This window comes from Eumetopias jubatus, unplaced genomic scaffold (assembly GCF_037043125.1).
Source record: "Eumetopias jubatus isolate StellerSeaLion01/CBP00866 unplaced genomic scaffold, mEumJub1_p1.0 scaffold_109, whole genome shotgun sequence".
NCBI classification, from domain to species: Eukaryota; Metazoa; Chordata; class Mammalia; order Carnivora; family Otariidae; genus Eumetopias; species Eumetopias jubatus.
In genome coordinates, this window is record NW_028274915.1 from 287605 (window position 1) to 312683 (window position 25079).

At 40.7% G+C, this 25079-nt stretch overlaps 1 long non-coding RNA gene across 5 annotated transcripts in view; it reads left to right on the forward strand.

Annotated features, from left to right (window-relative positions):
• Positions 1-25079, forward strand: part of LOC114203192 (uncharacterized) — a 145388-nt gene that overhangs the window by 15266 nt on the left and 105043 nt on the right. The window lies entirely within an intron of this gene.

Sequence of the window (25079 nt, forward strand, 5' to 3'; positions counted from 1 at the left end):
TGCCTCGGCTGAGAAAATAGAAAACGTCATTTTCCAGTGGTGTGTACTTAGCCACCCTCACCACCAATAAAATCTATCTTTTCTTTTTTTTCCAAGACCTAAAGGGGTTGGAAGGAGTGAAGCAATATTCAAATAATTAGCACCATTTAAAGGTGCTGGAAGCTTCAGAACAGCAGTGGGCAGCTTGTGAGTCAGACTGAGACACTGGGACACTTCTAGAAGCCAATTCGAGAGCTGCCAGCTAGCTAGCCTTTTCCCTCTACGAATACTGTCACACTTTGCTCCCATATTGCGAAAATTCATCTCCAAGGTCACAAGAGCTCAAAGAAAAACTAGGTCTGTGCTTCCTGCGCTTTAGGGAATCCAGTTTACATCCTGCAAAAAAAAAAAAAAAAAAAAAGAATCTCTCTCTGGAATAACAACCTGGACCAATGAGAAGACATTGCTCTCCTGTCAAAGAGCTGAAACAGGAGCACGAATGCAGAAAAAAATACCACCGGATTTGCTTTGAAGCTGCTCTGTTAGGTATCAGAAAAATTACAATCTTTGCTTCTCGCAGATTTAATATACGGTTCAATAACCAGGTAACTAATGTATTAGACTATGTGGGGGCATATTCTTGGGAGGAGTTGAAAGTGTCTCAGTTCCCTGCCCACACTATGAAGGCACCATGCATGACTGGGGGTGGCTAACTGACTTGACCCCGCATGCTCCAAAACAACTACTTTCTTTATTCATAACATGTATGTCCAATTATAGGGGACACTTAAAACAAACTAGAATCAAATACCAGAAAGTATGCTGCAGAGAGCACCTGAGGTGACAACCCAGGAAATTGCCTGAGAAGGTTCATTTTCAACGGCCCTACTTCAGATGTTGCTACCCCATCTCTCAGATGTACAAGGCCCTCGGAAGGTAAGAGACACCACGATGACCCAGGTTCTCTCTTAGTAACCTGCAGAGAAAAAGCTAGTCAATGATGGAACATGATGTAAATTGGTCTTAACCAAAATACTGAGGGCTCAAAAGGACCTACTAAGAGAACACTCAAAAAACACTTAATAAAAATCATTGACAAAGAAAGCAAGACAAGTGAATTAATTTACTCTTTAACTTGACAGCAGTGAGCCAAAATATAAACGTCTCCTTGCTCCTATTCTAATCTTGGCACTGGGTTGAAAATAATGAAAGGTAAGAGAAGGGGGTGTGATTTTTTTTTTTTTTTACTAGCTTTATCATCATCACATGAGTAGGCCACTTGAGAAAAATGTGTGACCCGAGGAAAGGAGAGTAAGAAACTGTTTATTGGCAAAATACCCATTCTCTGTGAATTCTGGATTATATTCCATCACAGAGAATCATTTTATATGGCCTTAAAGAGTCACACAGCAACCCGACCAAAACTCTACTTGACAAAAGAATGATTATATTTTGCTAAGAGGATCAATTCTTTATTCCTAAAGTTTTCTCTAAGTGAGATCAGAAGCATCAGAGGATTTGCCATGATCAGATTTAGATTTTTCAAGGAGAACTAGGGATCCTAGGTAGAGAACAGACGTGGGGAAGGGAGTAGTGACAAGAGTAGAAGCAGGGAGACCAGTCGAGAGACTACCGCAATGGTCCGGGAGGAGGTTGGTGGTGGCTTAGACCAGGGTACTAGAAGTACAAATGGTTACAAGCAGTCAGATCCGGGATTTATTTTGAAAGTAGAACTGCCAACAGGATTTGTCAGTGGATTAGATACAGGATATAAATGAAGAGGAGAGCCAAGAATAATCCCAAGATTTTTTTGTCATGTGAAACTAGGTAAAATGTTTGGCCATTTACAGAAATGGTGAACCATGAGTGGAAAGCAGATTAGGAGGGGAAAGAAATCAAGCTTTTTATATGTTAAATTTGAAATACCTATCAACATCTAAAGAGAGATGTCATTTTAAAAATATCTACAGGAGTCTGAATGTCAGGGGAAAAGCAGGGGCTGAAAATACAAATTTAGGTCATCTACATATAGATGATATGTCAAGTCATGAGACCACCTAAAGAGCAAGTTGAGACACACAGAGAAAAGGCCCACTCCAACATTTGGTATCAGGAAAATGAGGATACAGCAAATAAAACTGGGAAGGACTAGCCAGTGAGACAGGGAACAAAAGAAACAACAACAAAAAAACCAAGGTACTGTGATTCACTGGAAACCCAATGAAGAATGTATTTCAAGAAATGGGGAACATTATATCTGTGTCAGATGATGCTGCTGGGCCCACGATGGTGAAAACTAAGAACTGATCATTGGATTTAGCCACATGAAGGTCACTGGCAACCTTAACAATGAAAAGAAACACTGTGAAAAAATATATACGTAACATTTATCCTTTTAACATTTTTTTAAAGGAAGTTGAGGATTTTTTTAAAATTTTATTTATTTATTTATTTGAGAGAGAGAGGGAATGAGAGAGAGAGAGCACATGAGAGGGGGAAGGGTCAGAGAGAGAAGCAGACTCCCCGCTGAGCAGGGAGCCCGATGCGGGACTCGATCCTGAGACTCCAGGATCATGACCCGAGCCGAAAGCAGCCGTCTAACCAACTGAGCCACCCAGGCGCCCTATCCTTTTAACGATTTTAAGTGTACAATTCAGTGGCATTAAGTACATGCATACTGCTGTCAACCATCACCACCATCCCTCTCCCCCACTTTATCTTCCCAAACTGAAACTCTGTACCCATTAAATAATAATTCTCTTCCCACCTTTTCCCAGCACCTGGCACTCCCCTTTCTACTTTCTGTCTCTATCAATGGGACTATTCCAGTAGCTCATATAAGAGAATCATACAGGATTTGTCCTTTGGTGACTGGCTTATTTCCCTTAGCGTAATGTCTTCAGGGTTCATCCATGTTGCAGTGTGTGTCAGAATTTCCTTCCTTTTTAAGACTGAGTAATATTCCACTGTGTGTACATACCACATTTTGCTTATTCATTCATCCATCGATGGACGCTTGGATTGCTTCCATCCTTTGGCTGTTATGAATAATGCTCCTATGAAGATATGTGTACAAATATCTGTTTGCATCCCTACTTTCAGTTCTTTTGGGAATATGCCCAGCAGTGGAAGTGATGAATCATATGGTAATTCTGTGTTAAATTTTTTAAGGAATCACTGTACCATTTTCCACAGTGGCTATGCTGTTTTATATTCCTATCAACAATGAGCAAGGGTTTCAGTTTCTCTACATTCTTGCCAACATTTGTTATTTTCTGGTTTTTTGTTTTTGTTTACTGTATCCATCCTAATGGGCATGGACAATGAAAAAATTTTTAAAGACTGTTTATCACTGCACAAACTTATCCTTGAAAATTGCGGTATGATCTATTTTTCCATTTTAATATCTTTCTAGGCAACAGTTTGTCCAGGGCAATGACTCCCCAAGGATGCTGACACTGGACATTGATTTGACAAAAGCATCACTCTGAAACAAAAATCTCTTAGTTTCCACAGGAAGTAAGGAAAGTTTCTAGCTTCAACCTTTAGATATTCACCCATTCAACAAATACTTATTAAATGTCTGCTAGGTACCAGGTACTGTTCTAGGCACTGGGGATTTTCTTAAGAAAAGGCAGACATATGGACAAATCAGTGGTTACCAAACTTCCATCCCTTCCATCCAAAGACCACTTCATTGGGGTACAATGTTGCTTGGACCACCCAAACCCACTCATGATTAGTATTACTCCCAACAACTTCTCCAGAAAGAGTTGAAAGGAAAAAAAAATGGCACTGCTACTGATAAGACCCCAATGAGCTTTATTTTACCTATCACAAATAAATGTTTTATTCATAACAAAAGTCAAGGTTTTTAGCAGAATAATACTCTTACAACAAACATTAATACGAAAGAAAATCAGCCTATGTACCACTGCATGACCACACTTTGAAAATTAAAGCTTTAAACTGGATATATTGTACAATAGGATTTCTTCTATTCCCACCCTCTCATTCATGGGCTCTCCTCCTCAGAGAATCCTGGCTTTGCACAGCCCTGCATAAATCAAGCCCTGTACCCCTTCCACATCCAAATAAAAGAACCTAAATATAAGGTTTTATATTCAAAATAATATACTTTAGCTGAAATATGATATAATTTAACTGAAATTTTAGGAAAACAGGCCCACATCAGATTCTTTTTAAAAACTGAGTCTATCATAATACTCATACACATGAAAATATTTTTAACTACTATGGAATCTTCTGTAAAGTCGTTCAAGATATTCCACATATATGTTATCATCTTATACACTTATCTCCAACTTCTCTTTTATATTAGTTTCATTATTCAAAATTATAACTAAGATATTATAGCCACAGACAGGCTAGAAAACCATTGCAACATAAGGTTTAAAACAAACTTCCACAATCACACTCACTAGCATTAGAGAGTCATTTGTAACTTTGTCTAACCAAGGCAAACAGGAAGAAATCAATATAACTACATAAAGATTATGTACATTGACAAAGCATTTAAATAAACTTGAACAAATAAGACAGTTTTGATTTGTAAGGGTAGTAGGGTTGTAAGGAGGTAAGCGTAGTAGGGTTGTAAGGAGCTTTTTCTAATTTTAGTAATTTTTTCAGCATATTACTTTATAATGTGATTACATTATTAAGTAAGTAAAAGTAGGGTAGTGGATGGGAAGAGTATATGGTAGTCTTTTTTTTTTGGCTCTTTAAAACCTGTTTTGCTGGAACTTTTATTTATTTTTTTAAATAATTTTTTATTGTTATGTTAATCACCATACATTACATCATTAGTTTTTGATGTAGTGTTCCATGACTCATTGTTTGTGCACAACACCCAGTGCTCCACGCAGAACGCGCCCTCTTTAATACCCATCACCAGGCTAACCCATCCCCCCATCCCCCTCCCCTCTAGAACCCTCATTTTTCAGAGTCCATCGTCTCTCATGGTTCGTCTCCCCCTCCGACTTACTCCCCTTCATTCTTCCCCTCCTGCTATCTTCTTCTTCTTCTTTTTTTCTTAACATATATTGCATTATTTGTTTCAGAAGTACAGATCTGTGATTCAACAGTCTTGCACAATTCACAGTGCTCACCGAGTATATGGTGGTCTTAAGACTATTAATAGGTAGCAGTGTCTTTCCTCCTTCAGTGAAGCGGTAGAATTGTACTTCTCTGATGCTTGAAGCTAGATTGGCCTGTGTTGGCCAAGAGTGCTAGCAGAAGCTTTAACAACTAGTATGTGCTTCCTCGTATTCTCTTTTCCCTCTGCCTTGGCAATGGCCAATGTTCCAGATGGAGGCTACTCCATCAACATAGGGTCTAGCATTAGGACAATATCAACAATGATGTAACACAGCTCACAACTGATCCTTACCGAGTATGTGAATGAGAATTAAACCTTTGTTATATTAAGCTATTAAGATTTAGGACTTATTTGTTATTGCAGTATAACCTAGACTATTCTGACTGCTACAGGGGGGAAACAAGCCAATAGAGAGGAATTTTGAATAAAGAGAGTTTATGTGACTTTCAAAGTTACATAAGTCATCAAGCACAAGGTTAAAACTAGAGCCCAGTTCCTGTCCTCCAATCCTTCAGGACTGAAACCTGATTAATTTGGTTTACCTGAAAAAAATATACATTTTTCCAGATGGGAAATACGATTTTAAGTTTAAAAAGCCTACTTCACTGTTGTGAAATAAAAGAATGTTATATGCATGAATCTTTTAAATTGCAGAAATAACAAAATTATCACTTTTGTGTAAAAAATAATGTTACTAAAAGTAACTCTCTTTCTACCGAGTAAATTTCCTAACTTTATGCTTAAAAATAAAGCTGGTCTTAATGCTCAATCTTTGGGTGTAAGTTTTGCTTTATCATATTATTATTAATTAGATATAATTTTACCAAGACTACTTTTAAATAAAAATAGAAAATTGTCCATATTTTTAAGTGGAAACACTTTCTGGCCAAAAGAATCCTTTGATCTTTGAAAATGCAAAACAAATTCTGTATTAAAAGAACAATATATAATTAGATAAAGTGAGAATAAAAAGGTGCAGGTTCGTGTTTCCCAAATACTTACACACTGCCAAAGAATGTCATTCAATCCATATAGACGAGAGTTACACCTTGAAATAGTAGTATTTAGGACTAAGCATGGGTCGATAGAACTCATTTTAATTCAGGAACAAGAAAATACATTTGTAAAAGTCTAAAATTTCTCATCCTCTATGTATGTACAGTTCAGATGAAGGGATATGTTTTATTTTGAGATTTCCCTAGTGATCTTTTTGTAGTATTTTATCAAATTACCTACAAAATCAGTGAAAAGTATAGTACAATTTGTCACAAGGTGTACCAGATCAGGCAGTCACAGGAAGAGAAATTAAGGGGGAAAGAAACAGACTAATGTTTCAGTTACTGCAAGGTTATTCATATTTAGGCCAAGAACAACCAAGCCCAAGTCACTGTAAAGAAACAAAGACAATAAATCTTAATAGAAACTGAGAGCTCGAACAAGTTATTGCTGGTCAGATGTGCTATCTCCTGGATCACAGTTTAATCTCTAAACTCTCTACAGTTCATATAAACAGACTATTTAAGTCTGTTTTACCTCCCTCTAGTCTGAAGAAGGTCTGGGACCTATGGTGTGAATGTATTTGTTTACCAGTCACAAAAGGTTTTTCAAAGACAGCACTATCAGATTCAAACCTAATGGGCCCATCATGTGGAAGATGTGAGATCTCATCTTAAATATCCCTTCAGCGCACACACACTTAAACACACAGCTTTACTTATAGTATACCTGAAAATACTTTCCAACTCTAGTGCTGACGAACACTGAGATTAGATAATTGCCTACCTTATACATGCACAGCTGTATAGATGCCCTTTACACTGAGCATAATTTGGAGGAAAAAGCATCCTAGACAGATGTCTGCTCCATGGTTTATAAGAGTATGTGATACCATCCACACTTTTCACAGCTAAACCCTTGAAAACTGGGAGACGGACAAAGGAACCCAAACGTGAACAGCATTCATTAAAAGATGTAAATAGCCAAGATCCGTGCTGTTTTGTTTCAATTCTCTTTATACTGTTGAAAACAGGAAAACCTCCTGTCATGCAGGCTCTGGGATTCTCAGGGCCCAATAAAGGTTAGTGGCATTTTCAATTCATGTTTGTTTTCATTCTTCTAATCATGAACCCTGTGTCAGCCTGAGAAACCAGCTGAGCGTAATCCATAACCTTTTACAAGTGAAACATTAACTCACAGCTCATTCTGATGTCTTTTTAATGTGATACAAAAGAGCAAAAACACGCATGATATACATGATTTAAAAAAAAAAAACAAAACATGGTAGCCAAATGGGAAAGTTGGTTGACATTTTCACAGCACAAAGTTCTACCTACTTTGAATCAAATATCATTCATCAACACTAACTGACCCTAGGCTACATTGAGGACAAGTACAAGTACACCAACCAGAGTAACATCCAAATAGATAATCAAGTGGAAATTTCTAAAATTTACAATTTTTCCCTTTAAATACTTAGGCAATGTTCATAATAGCCATGAACCACAAAAAAAAAAACCTTTTTTCTTAATCCATAATTGGTATGAATGCATCACTCCTTGGGAGATATAGTCTTTTTAGCTAAATGGATGAGTTTTCCAAGCTGATCAAAATATCCTGCTGCTTCATCTTCCCCAATACTCATCCCCACTGCCCTATATATAAAGTGCTCAAATCTAAATTGCAATATAGAATATGGGTCCAATTTCTTTGGTCCTAACTCATTGACAGATGCCAATAATCTACCAGACTGAAGTTAGGTCTCCAAAATCATCTCCTGTGAGATAATGGGTATAATTTCTCCTAGAGAGTACATTCCTAACCAGATATCTAAGAAACAGGCTTTGCCATCATAGTTGTGACTCTTTGTATCAAGGAATTAAGTGGAATGAACGTCAAAGACCTAAGGACACCAAGGAAGCAGCTAATAAGCAGAATCCAATTGGATTACACAATGGAGAAGCACTAAACCTGAGCCATCAACTCTCCAAAATGCAGAAAAGGAAAAGACCCACACTTCTGACAAGTGCCAGTTTTCTATCCCAGATCAAGAAAAGACAGCATATGAAAGCAAAAGTTCCATAGATATGATTTATTCATCAGAGATGAGTACCTTGGCAAGAGGTATGCCACACCATGAGGAGCCTTCTGAAAGTTTGAGATCAAGAAACGTGCAGACTGTGAAGATTGATATTCTTCACCCCCCATGTCTCTAATACAGACAGAGCATCAATGGCTGAAAAGAATCCCAAAGTTTGAAGGAATCAGGAGGAGAAGGGCAGAAATGGGCTAGGGATCCTAGTCTTTATTAACATTTATTTCATTAGCTCTAATTGCCTCATTATTATAAACATTATTATATTCATATTTGTTTCATCTCAAACTAATTTAATTGATAGAATTCTGTGTCCTTGCTCTTATATGATACAATTAGCTCTCATTAATTCACATTTCACTCATTTTCTCCTGACTGATTGCACTACATACTGATGCTCACTAATATCAATATGTAATGTAATCAGTCAGGAGAAAAATGTTGTTACAGTGTCTCTAAAACTATCATACTTATCATTCTGATTGTCTCCAAAGTACCAATATTCTTTTTATAATTTCTGTCTTAATAATGTAAAATTTGGTGTTAATAATAAAAATTTTACTATACTTATTGACACATTGATTAACCATCATTTAAGTAATTAAAGAGAGCAAATTATTAATAAATTTAAAAAGACAAACTGTCATTTGCTCATGTAGCCTTTAAAATCACAGAAAATGAAACATCAAATATTTCTTTGGTCTTCTGAATCACATGGTTTTTCCTTTCCTCTCCTTAATCTTTTGTTGTTGTTATCATCGTCGTTATGATCCTTCTGTAACCATGTGGAGAGCTTCAAGAAAGCAAGAACCTGCAGCTGATGCTTTCCATGGGAGGTGAAGAGGTCCCTTGAATTGTGCTACTGTTAATTTGCCCTTTGAGCATCTACAGCAGGGAGTCTATAATGACAGAAGCAAAGACAGAGATTTGTCTATCTGATTATTACATCAGAAATGCTAAAGACTAAAAGGGAAGAAAAGGGCAAAAGGCTTTTTGTAATGAATTTTATAAAACCCATCGGGCTTTCAGTGGAGCCCATTTGGAAATGCCCTGCTAGTTTACTCAGATAAAATATACACAGAGAACCTACATTCTCCTCCTGGACATTTTAGTGCTATTACTTAGAATGGGAATTTGTACATACATTTATAAATAAAACACTTGCTGTCCTTTTTTTCCTCCACCAAGAATTATACCCTGTATTTCCCCCACTAAACTATGGAGCATTCTGAGCGAAATAATGGCACAACAAACTCCACTGTATTATTCCCCTGAACGGAGCTCCTCAACAATACATGTATTTAACAGTCTTTTCAAATGGTCTTGAGCAAGATCATAGGTTTTAAAAACAACAACAACAACAACAAAACACTGAATGCCAGAAAATTTAAAGCGGCAAATGGCTTAATGGTTTTGATTTTTGAGAAGTTAAAAACAAAAATCATTTTAAGTAAATAAAAAAAGAGGACGATTCTGCATTAGTTTCGCAAAGCTAAATCCTACCTCAAATAATGGCAGAAGACATTTAAATACCAAAGTTGCTATAATAATCCCTGTTTGAATCATGGTTTCCCCGAACTGGGCTAAGCCTTTAGACAGAAACTAATTGCTACAAACACTAATTTTCGAGTCCCTTTTGTTTCCCTTTGCAGGCACCTCTGGACGCAGAAGGTACCCAATTAGCAGAATTCACGGTCCTGATTGTGTATTGTGGGGCTAGCGTGTGAGCTGTATAAACACTGCTGATTACCATTCCTCTGTAATGGCTGATTTTTTGATTGCTTAATAAGGCCATCTATTCTGCATCAGGGCCTGGCAAAGCAGTTGGTGAAATCAGTTAGGTCACTTTTTCTCTGGTCCGAGTAGCAGGAGGAGTCTGTGATGGTAGCAGTTGACTAAAAACATAATTACAGGCTATTTAATCGCATCTGTTTCCCCACTTAACATTGTTTATTCAAGTTAGACATAGTTAAGTAAATCAAAAGGACAATAACGGCAAAAACACGGAAAAATTACTATTACATGGTTAAAACTCTAGGGCTTGGTATAATTACAGAAAACATAGCTTGCAGTGATTTTTTTAAGGTACTTATTTTTATTAGCTTCCATTTTGCTTATTTTGGTGGTTGCTAGTTTTTTAGGATCTTTTTTTTTTTTAAGACTCCATGTTTTGTAAATAACTATTATTTGTCTGGCGGGACAGATTTGATGTGAAGGGTCCTGCAGGGATGATATTGTTTATTATGATTTTTATGTGCTCATCCAGTGTTATAATTAGCAGTCAAGTAACTCCTATCCTGTTTTGTGATTAATAACTAATCCTATAAACACACCTTTCGCTACATAGGATCGTCTAATGGATGAGTCCAAGTGAGCGTCATACCCAAGGGCACCACCATTCACTCTAAGCTGCCCCTTTCCTCCCTCTGAGTACCATACCTGTAATTTATCAATAACACAAAACTGCTCTACAATCAAAGGGATAAAACTGAAAGGCACCCAGACAGCCGGAGCTGCCAACAGGCATCGAGCCCATGTTCCGATGCCACTAAGCCGGCCACTGAATCCAGCAAGGATGATGAATCAGTATCAGGTCAGCTGAAAAGATGAGGCAGCTGCTCTTTCAGAAATATACATTGCACTTGGTCCTACGTAGAGCATGTTCGTACAATGACCTACAACCCATTAAGGCAGGGATTTTAGTAAGCAGTCCACAGCACATGTTTAAAATAACCATCTTTTGTTCATTGATGCAACAGAGAAAGCTGTCTTTTATAACCACCCGGGGAGATTGCTACAATCCGATGCTTCCCAGAGAAGAACTTACCAGAGAGCCACCCTCAGCTCCCAGGTTGTCTGGAAGGGGTCTGACAGAGTAGCTCTGCGCAGGGCCCTTAGGAAAGAAGTGCCATTTCCTTCAAAGTCCAATTGTCTTTCTTAAGGATGCTTCTCAGGACAAGGAGACTACAATTTCAACACCGATTTTAAATGAAGCAGGCATACACACTTTATGAATCTGAGTTTTTGATAAATACCAGCTGCCTGACAAATCCAAATATATCTGACAGAAAATACCACTTAAACTGATTTTAGGATTTTGTGTCATTTTAATTAACTAATTGTCTTTAAATGGTCTTAACTGTATAAAAGTATCCTGAAAACAATCAGCACAGAGCACAGTTATCAGAAATACAATTAATAAAATCTCTCAGTGATCTGCCAACTTACACAGAGAGAGAGCAATCATCCTACAGAACATCATGCCCAGCTGATAGCCATTTTTTGTTGTTTTGTTTTGTTCAATGTTATTTATTTTAAGTAAACTCTACCCTCGACCTGGGGCTCAAAGTCACAACCCCAAGATCAAGAGTCGACCAACTGAGCCAGCCAGGTGCCCTGCCATTATTTGTTTAGCGTTAAGATATTTATTGAAGACTTGCTATATGTCAGGCACTCTGCTGGAAAGATATTGAGGTTGCAAGAATAGAATGTTGAAGAGGGCATGGTGCCTGACTTCAGGGAGCTTACAGTCCAGTGATGGAGACGGACAAATAAGTGATCAATGCAATCTGTGATAAGGTCTATGAAGGAAACCTATAATGCCCCACAGTGGAATGACCAGGAAAGTTGTTTCAGAGAAGGCTCTTAGAGACAACAGAGAACCCTATTTTAGCAGAGTCCTCAGGAAAGGAAAGGAGCCAGCCCTGTGAAGACCAGGGCCTCACGCACAGTGGGGAAGCAGAAAATTCCAGACCAAGGGCATGTACACAGGCCCCAGAGTGGGAAAGACGTTCCAGGTTTGAGGGATCAGATAGTCTATTGTGATGCCTCACGGCTGGTAAGGGGAGAGCATCACAACCTGAGAAAGGAGAGGTAGGCAGGAAAAGAGTGAGCAGCTCCACAGAAGTCAAGGTAAAGTGTCCAGTTGAATTCAATGTCCAGTTGAACTCAATGCCCAGCAAGAAGGTCTAAATAAGACAACACTATGATCTGATATGAATTTTGAAAAAGAAGTCTCCTGTGAGGGAATAAATCAGAAGTGGCAAGACCAGAAATGTGGAAGCAGATAGGAAGCTGCGGTAGTCCAGGCAAGAGGAGCACCCAGAACTCAAGTGCAGAGCATAACGACGGAGTGCACCGGCTATGTGTGGCTGCAGAGATGGAAAGAAGGAAGCACGTTTGAGAAATACTTTGGAGACAAAACGGAAGGTTTCATGGGTGTCTTGTCTTTCCAACCAGACCAGAACCTCTTAGGGAATAGAAATGATCTTCAGACATCTTTGTAAACTCCGTCTGTGCATGGTAGTCTCTTAAATTGAAGTAATTGACTGTCTGAAGTCAAGCGTCAGACATGCAGTTGAAAGGACCCTTGCCTCCCGATTTCCACCTCCCCACTGGGGCTAGCTGGTCTGCCCTGAAGAGAACTCACTTGAATGCTGTTATAATGGGAGAATGCAAGGGCCTGAGGCATCTCAGCAACAGGCCTGATGGGAAGAAACAGACAGTGTCTTGGTGGGACAGAGCCCCGAGAAGGTGGCCAGCGGTTCAATACCTACCATCTGGGAGGCACACACATAGTCCAGCACCAACAGCTGCAGAGTACTCTAGTAAGCAGCTCACTGCCAAAGGAGGGACACAGCATCGACCAGATTCCCCACCAAGAAGATCAAAGCTTTGTCCTGAGGACTATGCTGTCAAGTTTCTGATTGACTTCCTGCCTTGTCATATTCCATCAAAAACTGGGTAATGCTAAGGAATACATGTGGAAGCATGAAGGGAAGGCAGACATTTCACCCAGCAAAAATTTATTGTGTACCTTCTATAACCAGGCCCTAGTCTAGGTGCACGGGGAAGGCAACAAACAAAAGTTACTGCTTTCAAGGAGTTTATATTCTAGTACGGGAGACAGATAAAAACAAAATAAATAAATAACATATTAGATTAAAAAGAAAAGCATGCTATGAAAAAAAACCCTAGGAAATGGTGGGTGGGTCAGCTTGGCTAGGACAGAGCAGTTATGGGAGAAAAATAGAGGTAAGACTGAAGCCAAAGTGTCATAGAAAGCAAGTTTGTTGGGATGAGAGCTGGAGGACTGGAAAATACAGAGGAGCCCGAGGTCGTGGTGATGACAACAAAGAGACTCAGCTGGGAGTGGAGGGTCACAGAAGACAAGACACTAAATTCCAGAGAACTGGAGCTGGAGGGGCTTTTGAGATTGTCTATGCCAATTCCTTAATCTTACGATGGCATGAGATGTACTAGCTCTGAGCTAGAGGGACTAACTTGAGCCTGGGGTCTCTGCCACCCTCCTCTCTCCCCCTCACTGCTGCGATCCCAGCATCCCCGTGCCATCCTGCCTCCCTGTGCCAGGAGGTGGCTCTAGAGAAGAACTCCAGGTCTGAGGCCCTTGTGGCAGAGCAAATCTGAATGACAGGTAAGATCCAAGGTGTGACTAGCCTTGTGAGTGGCTGAAGTGTCTGCGGAGTGATGAATTCTCATTAGCTAATTATCTGCTACGTGTTAGTTGCATTACAACAGTATCTTAGCCCTCTCAACAAGCCTGTAATGTAGGTATTATCACTGTACAACAGATGTAAAGACCAAAGACCCAAGGTTACACAGTTGGAAAGAATTCAAACCTGTGTGCACCTAACTCCAAAGCCGGTGTCCTTTCCATTATGCCACACAATCTCCTAGGATGTGCTCAGCATGAGTAAAATCAAAGGAGGCAGAGGGGCACTGGGGAGGTTGAGAGTAGGGAGATTGAGAAACAAGTGCCACTGTCCTTAATCATGAGCTCTCATCACAGACAAGAGGGTTGGGGGCAAAGCTTCCATGTGATGTGCGGAGGTCAAGGGGTTGATAGGCTCAATACTGTGGATGTTGGGGGCGGCTGGGTGGCTCAGTCGTTAAGCGTCTGCCTTCAGCTCAGGTCATGATCCCAGGGTCCTGGGACCAAGCCTCGCATCAGGCTCCCTGCTCCGCAGGAAGCCTGCTTCTCCCTCTCCCACTCTCCCTGCTTGTGTTCCCTCTCTCTCTCTCTGTCTCTCTCTGTCAAATAAATGAATACAATCTTAAAAAAAAAATACTGTGGATGTTGAAGTTCCTCAAGATGAGTTTATTAGGCAGTATCAACCTAAGTTCCTATGTAGAATGTGTTATGTGTTTGTGCACACATGAACACACACACACACATGCAAGTAAGGAAGAGAGACTAATCTAAATCAACACAGCTGGAGTTAAAACGAGCTCTGCGAGGTAGATACTCAAGTTCTCTGTGACTGTGAATGTAGGATTTTATCATGCTTTGATTTTGAAAATTACTCTAAAAATCCCAGAGATGCATATGCAAAAAAATCCAATTAACTAATAAATGTTCTGGGGCACCTGGGTGGCTCAGTTGGTTAAGCGACTGCCTTCGGCTCAGGTGATGATTCCGGAGTCCTGGGATCAAGTCCCACGTCGGGCTCCCGGCTCAGCGGGGAGTCTGCTTCTCCCTCTGACCCTCTCCCCTCTCATGCTGTTTCTCTCTTGCTCACTTTCTAATAAATAAATAAATAAAATCTTTAAAAAAAAAAAAACACCAAAAAAACCCTAATAAATGTTCTGGAATAGGAAAGCAAGAGTAAAGCCCATTTGCTATCGAAGACACAAGCAACAGTATAGGTTTTTCAATACTCCCAAATCAAAGGTTAGGAGCTGACTCTGTTCTCTGATACGAGAAACCACTGACCAGAGTCCCAAACGGCAGACTCCATGAACACTCTGGACAATGTCTTCCGGCCACAGGTGCCTGCAAGCCCACAGAGTCTCAGTTCCTCTTGGTTCTCCCCTTCTTTCTGGAGAATAATGGAGAATGATGATTTCCTCGGTGGCTCTCAAAGTGTGGTCCCCAGACCACCAGCAACAGCATCTCCTGCAGCAACCCCGTAACTTCTTACAATTGCAACATCTCAGGGCTCACCTTAGACCTATTAAATCTGAAACTCTGCGGGGAGGGCAGCAATCTGTGGTTTAAAAGACTTCCCGGTGAATCTGATGTGTGCTGAAGCTTAAGAAACACTGGCTATGCCCAAAAGTTCTCCCAGAATCGGAGGACAATCTGGAGGCAGGAGAGATACTGAGCCAGCAATCGGGAATTACTTAAGGAAATGAAGGACTCTGTAACCTTGTTTTCGACATTTAAATCCTTCTTCTCAGATGGTCTGTGGTGAAAATGTCAAATTAATTTTCTTAAGTCACCAGGTAACATCTCAAGAAAAGCACAAGGTTATAGAGATTATGAACAGTACTTTACTTTAGTGGGCTCAGTTTTCAAACAAAGAGAAAGCTAAAGTCTTTGATTACATAGTGATCACAGAATCCTGCATTTTATTCTGCAGGAGAGGCTTTTAGTCACCTTTAGCTAGAGGGAGCATCAGCCGCCTGGGAAAGCCTGTGGGCAAGCGGCTGGGAAGGGGCTAGAGGTGGCAAGATGGTGATAGGAAACCACGGACAAGAATGACAGCAGAAGCCACCACACCACTGCCAGCTGAAAACAGTCCTCCCAACTCAGCTACTCCAGAGGGGAACTGCGATCTCCGCTCCATCATGGTAAAACCATTAATGCTCCTAATGACACTAATTCCTCAAGGAAAAGCTCAATTGTGCTTGGCATCCTCTTTAAGATAGATGGCCAATTCCACTAAAAACTTTCAAGTCATGCTTAAGGGACAAACTTTAGTTATCTAGAAAGCTAATATTTAAAACATGTTTTTCAACTGTGCCGGACAAATGAAGGCTTTTTATAAATGTTTTTATCAATCTTCGAGAAAGAAGTGATGATGGTAAAAAACACGGGGAGGGAATCTGAGGCCTGGCCACGGGTTGCAACACCAACCAAACTGTGATGGGGCAAGTTACTTAGCATGGTGACTGTAATTTATCTGGGTAGTTCGTTCCTTTCTCGAAGGAGGGAGAGTGGATGTGAGGGCGATCTGGCTGTGACATCTGTCACCCCACTGATCGCCAGGGTTGATTCGGCCGATCTGGCTGGCTAGGCGGGTGTCCCCTTCCTCCTTCAGCGCTCCATGTGCGCCCCTCCCGAGGCTGAGCGCTCGGTCGAAGGGGACGACCTTCCCCGAGAGAGGAGGACCGTTCTTCGGTCAAGGGTAGACGAGTAGCTGCGCTCCCTGCTAGGACCTCCAAACAAGCTCTCGAAGGAGCTCTAATGTCCCCTACAGCTTTAAAAATCTTAATCTGTTGTATGAGTTTGCATTTTTGTCTCACCTCCAGGTAAGAAATGTCTTCCCTTAGAACTATCTCACCTAAGATTCTACAAACTCCCTCAGGACCCCATTCCCTCTCATACTCTGTCCTCAGAAGTTAGAGGATTTAACAATTCACTGTAAGTGGTTACAATTCTGAACTTCAATATTCTTGGAAAAGGAATGTCATACTATATTGTATTTTTTCCAAGAAATTGTTTAATCTATATAAGTTATTTGACTCGGTCATTAGTGATCTTTGTGCCAAGATAGCTCCTAATCAAATTCTGGCAGAATATAAGTACCATTGAGAAGAGAGCATACAGATCTTTCTTCTGAGAAGTACGTATTTTTCTTTCTGGTTAAGCAATGTTATGCAACAAATCTTCCAACTGGCTTTCTATCAAGGAAAATCTATTAAAGATGAAATGCTCTAAGGGACATGATCACAGGAGCCTGAGATGCTTGTAAGTAATTACATTCATGCTGATAATTAGAAGAAATAGTCTATGTAGTGGATATAGTAAATCACCCTTTACCACTGGTCTTGGATTTGATTTCTCCAAGGAATGCCAAGAAAAGCCTTTATTTAGCAGCAGTTTATGCCTCCCTCAATCCACTTATTTTGTAATGTAAAAAGGAGAGTCTGAAAAAAGAGAATGGGCACCTTGACATTTTAACTGTTTTGTTTTTAATGAAAATTTTCTTCTTAGAAGTGAATATAAAGCAGGTATGGGCAACAAGCCAGTAAATGTTTATTTAACACCTTAATAGCCTTGCATGTCCTAAAATGCCTTAGCTCACACGTTAAAAACATCCTCATTAGATTTCTCCGCTCGCTTGCATACTATGCTCAAACAAATTAAAGCATTTCTTAGCAGCCAAAACAGCAGCACAAACACATATACGAGGAGTGTATACCCGCAACCTTGGTGCCAGGTCCCAATGCTCAGAATTTAAGAATTAAAGTTGCCTTGAAAGCCACCACTAGGTAATGCATATATATGGAGATAGTATATATGTGAATAGAGCAATTTGTCAGAATTGATGTTTCTCCCCCAACAGCACACTGACTGTGGTGAACTTGGAATAAAACCGACAGTAATTCTTTCTTATTTTACAGTGAATCTGTTGCCTGTAATCACTGTGGACAAAAATTTGTTATAATTTCACTTCTTAATCAAATGGACGTTCAAAGAGCAGAGAGGGCCCCCTAAACCAGAGACACTTCTAGGTCCTTAGCCTGTCTCAAATAGTTAATTCTGTGGTTCTCCCCCCTGCTCCTTGAAACTCTATTTTGGGTTTCCAGTGGCTTTCTTGACTAGTTATCATTTCCCTCTTCCCCTTCACTGGCTGCCAGTGCCAGCCCTTCAACCATACAAATTCTCCAGTGTTCTTCCCAGCCCTATACTTGTCCTCTACTCTCTTCCCAGCAGGAGGAAGCAACTTTTAGTGAAATCAAATAAACCTGGGTTCAAATCTCAGTTTTACCATCCTTCTGCTGTGTGACCATGGGTTTCAGAAACTTCCACTCAAATTTCCCTCACTGGGTCTGCGTGAGGATTCAGTGAGATCAGATATCTAAGCACTGAGCAGAAAGCCTCACTCTTAAAGAGGTACTCAATGAACTTATGTTCTTCCTCTTTCTCTCTTCTTCCCCAGGCAAATGCTGGGGAACTTTCTGACTCTGTTGGAAAATTCTCCACGGAAAGTACTCCACACAAAATTCTTCAGTACATGAATATTCCCTATATGTAGGTGATGACCAAATCTATGCAACCAGCTCATACCCCCATCATCATCAGCCTGCTGACATGGGGCCCACAGGGACCTAAAATTCAGCACATCTAAAGCTAATCATTATTGAGTGACCTACCCCGCTGTTTTGAGTTGAATTGTGTCTCCTTAAAATTACTATGATTTAGTCCTAACCCCCAGTACTTCAGAATATAATGTTATTTGGAAATAGGGTCATTGCAGAATATAATTAGTTAGGATGAGAGAATACTGGAGTAGAGTGAGCCCCTAATTCAATGTCACTGGTGTCCCTATAAAAAGGAGAAATTTGGACACAGACACACACAAAGGGACAACACCATGTGAAGACTGGAACTATGCTGTCATGTGCCAAGGAACTTCCAAAAGCTAAGAGAGAGGTCTGAAATAGGCCTTTAGAAGGAACCAACCCTGTGATTTCCTGATCACGGACTTCTAGCCTTCAGAACTGTGAGATACGAGTTTCTACTGGTTAAGCCACCCAGTCTGTGGTGTTAAGGCAACACTGAGAAACTAATTCACCCCTCCTGAGGCCCCTCCGCCTCTAGCACAGCCCTGCTCCCAAGCTCCCCACGTCAGTGATGACCCACAGGGTCATCTTCCAGCCACCTGCGTTCAGTTCACCTTTGACCCATCCCTTTCTCCTCCACCATCTCACCCGTCTTGTACCAAATCCTTTCAACTCTACCCAGGAAATAACTTTCTCATCCCCTTTCCCCTTCCTACTGACACATGCAGAGTTTGCCTCGTCTTCTCTCATCGGGCAACAATATAATTGGTTTTCTGACCTTACCATACCTCATTCTCTTTAATGCAGCGTCCACACTGCCACCAGACTCACTTTTCAGAATCACAGATCACAGACCTGGAATGGCCCTTACAATCTGACCTCCATCCACCTTTTGGTTCCATCTTACAATGTTCTCTTTCTAACCTCACCTCTCACCCAGTAGCCCCCACTAAAGCATCACATCCCATCCTCAGATACCAGGCAACTCTGCCAACCCCCACACTTTCATGTCCATGTGCCTTTTGATCTGCTTGGAATGCCCTGCATCTTTCTTCAGAAGTCAAAATATTACCCAGCCTATTGAGGAGAGGGACAAGGTTAAGAAGAAAAGGCTGCGTATTACAGAGTATCAATCAGGGAGCAACAGTTAGCAGGAAAAGATGGTTGAAAGGTTTTCATTTTGATTATAAGTGTCATTGAGTATCTTTCAGACACCTAAATCTCTATGTCTGGGCACCTGTCCCTGTATGTACCACTCTATAAATCAGACAACTATGATAGTATGTCTTAGTTCGTACTTGTGTGACACCTTCAACTTTGAAACACTGAGTATAAGAGATCTCTGTTCATCCAGTGGCAAAACCAAGTAGGAAGAGTTCTAGCATAGCTACAGCTTCACAAATGCCTGGAGTGAAGTACGCCTCCAGGTTAGCAGGGCGGCAACCCGTTTGCCTAATTACATTATAGCAAAAGTTACATTTTTATCAGGAATATTCCATTTAAATATTTCATTTTTAAAATATAAAATCACTCTGAAAAATTTCCATGTTCCATGCTGTAGGAGGCATTCCATTTTTTGGTTTCATCCTCACGTTTGTGATTTTCCGAAAAATTCTGCCATTTATAAGGTATTTAGCACATTCTTCTTTAGGATCATTGTGAAGAAGCTCTTTTTCCAAGGCCTCACTCTGACCATCAGCCCCCGGCATCCTTCTCTTGACCTCAATAAAAAATACAAAAGTCTATGGGCGCCTGGGTGGCTCAGTCGTTAAACGTCTGCCTTCAGCTCAGGTCATGATCCCAGGGTCCTGGGGTCGAGTCCCACATCGGGCTCCCTGCTCGGCAGGAGGCCTGCTTCTCCCTCTCCCACTCGCCCTGCTTGTGTTCCCTCTCTCTCTCTGTCTCTCTCTGTCAAAAAAATAAAATCTTAAAAAAAAAATACAAAAGTCTAAAATCAAGACTATTCTCCCAGCTTAAATCCCCATGTATGCCATAGAACCCAGATGGACTTCTTCTTAATACTCCGACTAACTCCATGGTATGGATTCAAGTTACGTTATCTCTGGGGCCTTTGAAAAATCTCACATGTATATACCTTACAGAACACACACAAAGGATATGTCATTCAACGTTCCATAAGCAGCTGTACTGAATCCCAGATGCAACCCTCAACCTTCCAAACTGAAATCCAATCCCCTTCCCACTGCAGGAAATGAAACCACTGAGACTGTCTTACTCTGCACTTACCCCCTTCCCAGACACGTGCACTGTGTGTGGCCCGTGCCCCATCCGATTCTGTATCCGCCTGCTTCCTGTCATGATTCACTGCCATTAACTCCCTTTTGCCATTCTGGCCAGAGCAGGGTGGTGGTGAACACTGAAGAAAAACTATTTTCCAAAGTAATTTTTCAAAGTGGCTCCGTCAAACTGGCAAAAGGTAACATTTATAATCATGGTAAAAAAAAGCATTATTACACCGTTGACCTTTGAGGTTGTATGAGAAGATTTCAGCCTACAAACATGAACTAATGAACAACGAATTTTAAAGCCACATGCTCTTCTCACACTCCCACCCCAGGACCCCATGTTAACTGCTTGTTTTCCTCGTCTTTGTTAAAGTTCAAGTGGGGGTAACACTGTAAGCTTAAATTTGGTGCAAAATAAAACATATTTTATGAATTTGCAAAATTAAAAAAGGTCCCCATTGAAGAAGGGCCCACCATTTTCATGCTCCCCACCCCCCACTCCCCATAACGCAGAGCCACCTTATGTGGCTCTACACATTCTTCCTTCTCTTCTCTCATTTCTAATCATGTGGTCATGAAGTAAGGAGGAACATTTTTTAATTTAATGAATTTTAGTAATTTCCTTGTTTAACTCGACTCAGATGCTTTTACTTTTTATAAACTCTGCTTCCACTGGTATTTTTAAAATTAGTTTTTAAACATTTTTTTCTAAGTTTTGAATACAGCTTCTCTCTGAATTTAAACAGACCCTGTTTGCCAAATTAAAAAATCTGTGCATTTGCATATTGGCCTTCATAAAGCCACTAAGGGAAGCAAACCTGAAATGTGCTTTTACCTCACCGTGAGGCAGGCCCAAGTCCTTCCTATCTCAGATATTGATATGCGCCACGCATACGCGCGCGCACATACACACACCCCTTACTGGCATGTTTAGATACCTCAGAGCTCCTAAGGAAATTTGGCTGAGACTCCAAATGGTACAAGAGTTCACACCCAACACTTAATTTTCCAGTGTTGAAGATAGAAATCCAAACACAAAAATTTTTAAATTGCTAGGATTTGAATATATGCTTACGTCAGATCTCCTATCACCTCAATAGGTCTCCACTGATCTGTAAAGCTATTTCCACTTTCCCCATTTCTCTTCCTACCTGCTGATGGGTGAAAATTAAATACAAGTACTCTATTTAAAAAGACAGCTATGCTATTGTGCTTGAGGCACTCAGAAATGGTTTATTCCTTTTCAATCTTTCATTCAAATTTATTTTCTCCAGAATCGTGGGACATGGTTCTTTATTTCTCTCTGCCCTAGACAGCGGGGACCTAAATTGCAAGAATTAGTTCTAAGAGGGCATGTAACAGTACTGAAGTTGGCTTTCATAACACACTCCACATCAAAGCACCAATCTTCAAGGGCCGGTTATATCCCTATTATGTAAGTTTATGAATTATTCCACATTCTGTTACATCTTCAGTTTTAAATGCAACAATTTCCCCATATAAAAAGTAGTCTGTGAAAGACACTGAAATGTTCAGTGTATGATTCTTCGTGGCAAAGCATGGGGCTGTGTGTATGGACTTACTACGTTTCATCTTCCTACAGGAAATGAAGTTTGCTTTCTTTCTATAAAATAAATGAGATGGACCCATATGAGCACACAGTGTGATATATCCAAAAAGGAGACAAATGGAAAAGAATAAAAACTTTTAACTAAAGAGTTAAAAATGAGATTGTTCAGGGTCGTCTGGCCAGCTCAGTTGGTGGGACTCTTGATCTCCGGGTCGTGAGTTGGAGCCCCATGTTGGGTGGAGAGATTACTTAAAAATAAAATCTCCAGGCGTAAGTCAGTCAGTTGGGCAACCAGACCAGCTCTTGTTCCGCTCAGGTCATAATTTCAAGGTCATGAGTACGAGCCCCACATCAGGCTCCCCGCTCAGTGGGAGTCAGCTTTGAGATTTTCTCTCTCTCTCTCCCTCTGCCCCTCCCCCTGTGCACACATGCACTCTCTCAAAATAAATAAAATCCGTAAAAAATAAAATAAAATCATTTTTAAAAAATGAGATGGTTGAAAAATAACATGGTATATATTATTATCTCCATTTTACAGGAGGACACTGAAGCTCAGAGACAGGACCAGCAGGATAACTTGTAGGGTCCAGTGCAAAATGAAAATGCAGGGTCCCCTTGTTCAAAATCATTAGAGATTTCAAGGCAGTGGCAAGAGATCATTAAACCAGGCACAAGGCCCTGTGTGACTACATAGGTTCCTCCTCAGAGAATATGTTCCTACTCAGAGAGGTTAAGTAACATAAAATCAATGCTAATGAAAAATTGGTTTGACTTCAGAATTTAGAGCTCTCACTCTTAGCCACAAACAATAAACATAATTTACTGGGGGTTTTCTATAGACTGAGCATGCAAGATTATCTCATACAATCCATGCAGTAGTCTGATTAGATGGTCATTATTATCCCCATTTTGCAGATGAGGCAACTGAGCAACCTGAACACTGAAATATACAGTTGCTATTTTTTGGCTACCCGGCATCGATCACTCCTTCCTAATAGCACATCAATTCCCTTGGTAAGCACCCTGAGGGCAAGGATGCTTTCTTGGTTTCGAACAAGTGCCTAGAACAGCAGTGAATAATCGATAATCAATGCCTGCTGACTGAGATGTGTGCACTGTTTTCCCACAACAGTCAAGGGTGCTCGAGACTTCCATGTTCAGACCCCCACGTCACCTCCAGCACTGCAGGGCCGGGCAGACAGTGCATGTCCGAAGCTGACGTTTCTGGAACTTTGACCCGTGGGTAGGGTGCCACAGACACAGACAAATTAGAGCGGGATTACTTCAAACGTCCTGGCCCGACAGGAAGTATAGTGGACCATGCTTTCTGTGCAGGTTCTGTCTTGAGTTTAAGCCTCACTCTCTAGCCTTCTCATTTCACAGACGAGCTTCTCACTATATATATAACTGAGTCTGGAGTCCCCAAGACCAGCCTCAGTTTTGAAGATTTGCTAGAACTCGCATCTCAGAAAACCTGCTCTACTCACCGTTGTGGTTCATTACAGCCGAAGGATACAGATGATCAGCCAGAGAAGAAGGCACAGAGGGCTGAGTCCAGGAGCCTCTCCTGCTGGAGCCACGCGGACCGTGCCGAATTCCGCCACCCGCCATGTGTGCCAACAACACCCGTGACACGCTAAGATGTCATGACTCCTCACCCACGGAACCTCGGCGTCCACGGTTCGTATGAGGGTCCCATGGGCCCGCGGCACCTGTGTGACTGACCTGAGCTACTCAGTCTCCAGCCCTGCAGAGGTTGGCCTGACCCCGCGGCCTCAGCGGAGAAAAACAGCCGTTCACCCGACGTCACACTTTTGGCGGAAGCGGTAGGGTCAAACTGACACAAAGTGGCCCGAAGCACCAAAATCCAAACACACTCTTCCCAGGTGGGATATTGCAAGAACTCAGGGGTAAGCTGCCAGAGCCCATCAAGGGCCAAGCCTTCTGAAGACAGGCCTTTCTTTGGCACATGCACGACTTGAGCAGCCTGGGCCTGCTGAGCTACCCTTTAACTGTACGACATCTGATAATGTTGGTGAAATTAAGTAATTGATTGATTCAATCCTACAGTCACACAGCTAATAACTATAGGCCCAAAATATAAGTTCCTTCCTGATTCTAAAATCTAAGCCAGGAAGAATTGGTTGTGACAGGTTACCATTTATAAGAGGAATTTATTAACTAGAACCCTAATGGTCTATAAAAATTAAGGCACCACTCAGCAGTCCTACTTCTCAGAATTTATCCTAAGGAAATGGTGAGTGAATACACAGATGGGTTTACAAATATACTTATTGCAGCATTACTTTTAGGACACAAAATTAGAAACAATGTATACATCCAACTAATAGGTGACTGGTTAAATCAAAAGCTGGCCAACTTTCTCTGTGAAGGGCCATACAGTAAATACTTTCAGCTTCCCAGGCTATGCAGTCTCTGTTGTAACTACCTAACTCTGCTACTATAGCACTAAAGCAGCCACAGACAATAATATATAAAGGAATGAGTATGGCTGTGTTCCAGTAAAACATGAACAGACTGGAGAGGGGGGCAGAATTCAGCCACCAGGCCATAGTTTGCCAATCCCTGGGTTAAACTCTAATATATATTATCATACACAACAGAATACTATCCAGTCATTTTTTAAAATTAAGCAGATCTATATGTGCCAATATGAAAAGATGTCTATGACATACAACTAAGTGAATAAAACATTGGAATCATACCATATGTACAACTTTGGGGTGAAAAGATTTGTGTACATGCAGGAAAAATGTTGAAATGATGTACATGAGGCTGTCCAGAGTTATCTCTGGAAGGCCAGGATTATGTGGGACTTTCATTTACTACATCATACATTTCGGTATTGCTTGAAATTTTTTACCATAAATATGTATGATATTTACAATCAGATAGAAAAATCCATTTCAAAAAAAGCTTGAGGCTCTGGCCAGAACACCTACTTAGTCCCACACTAAATTATTCAAGCTTCTAGTAAGTAAGAAATCCTGAATACAGGACAACTTCTACATTCAGTACTTT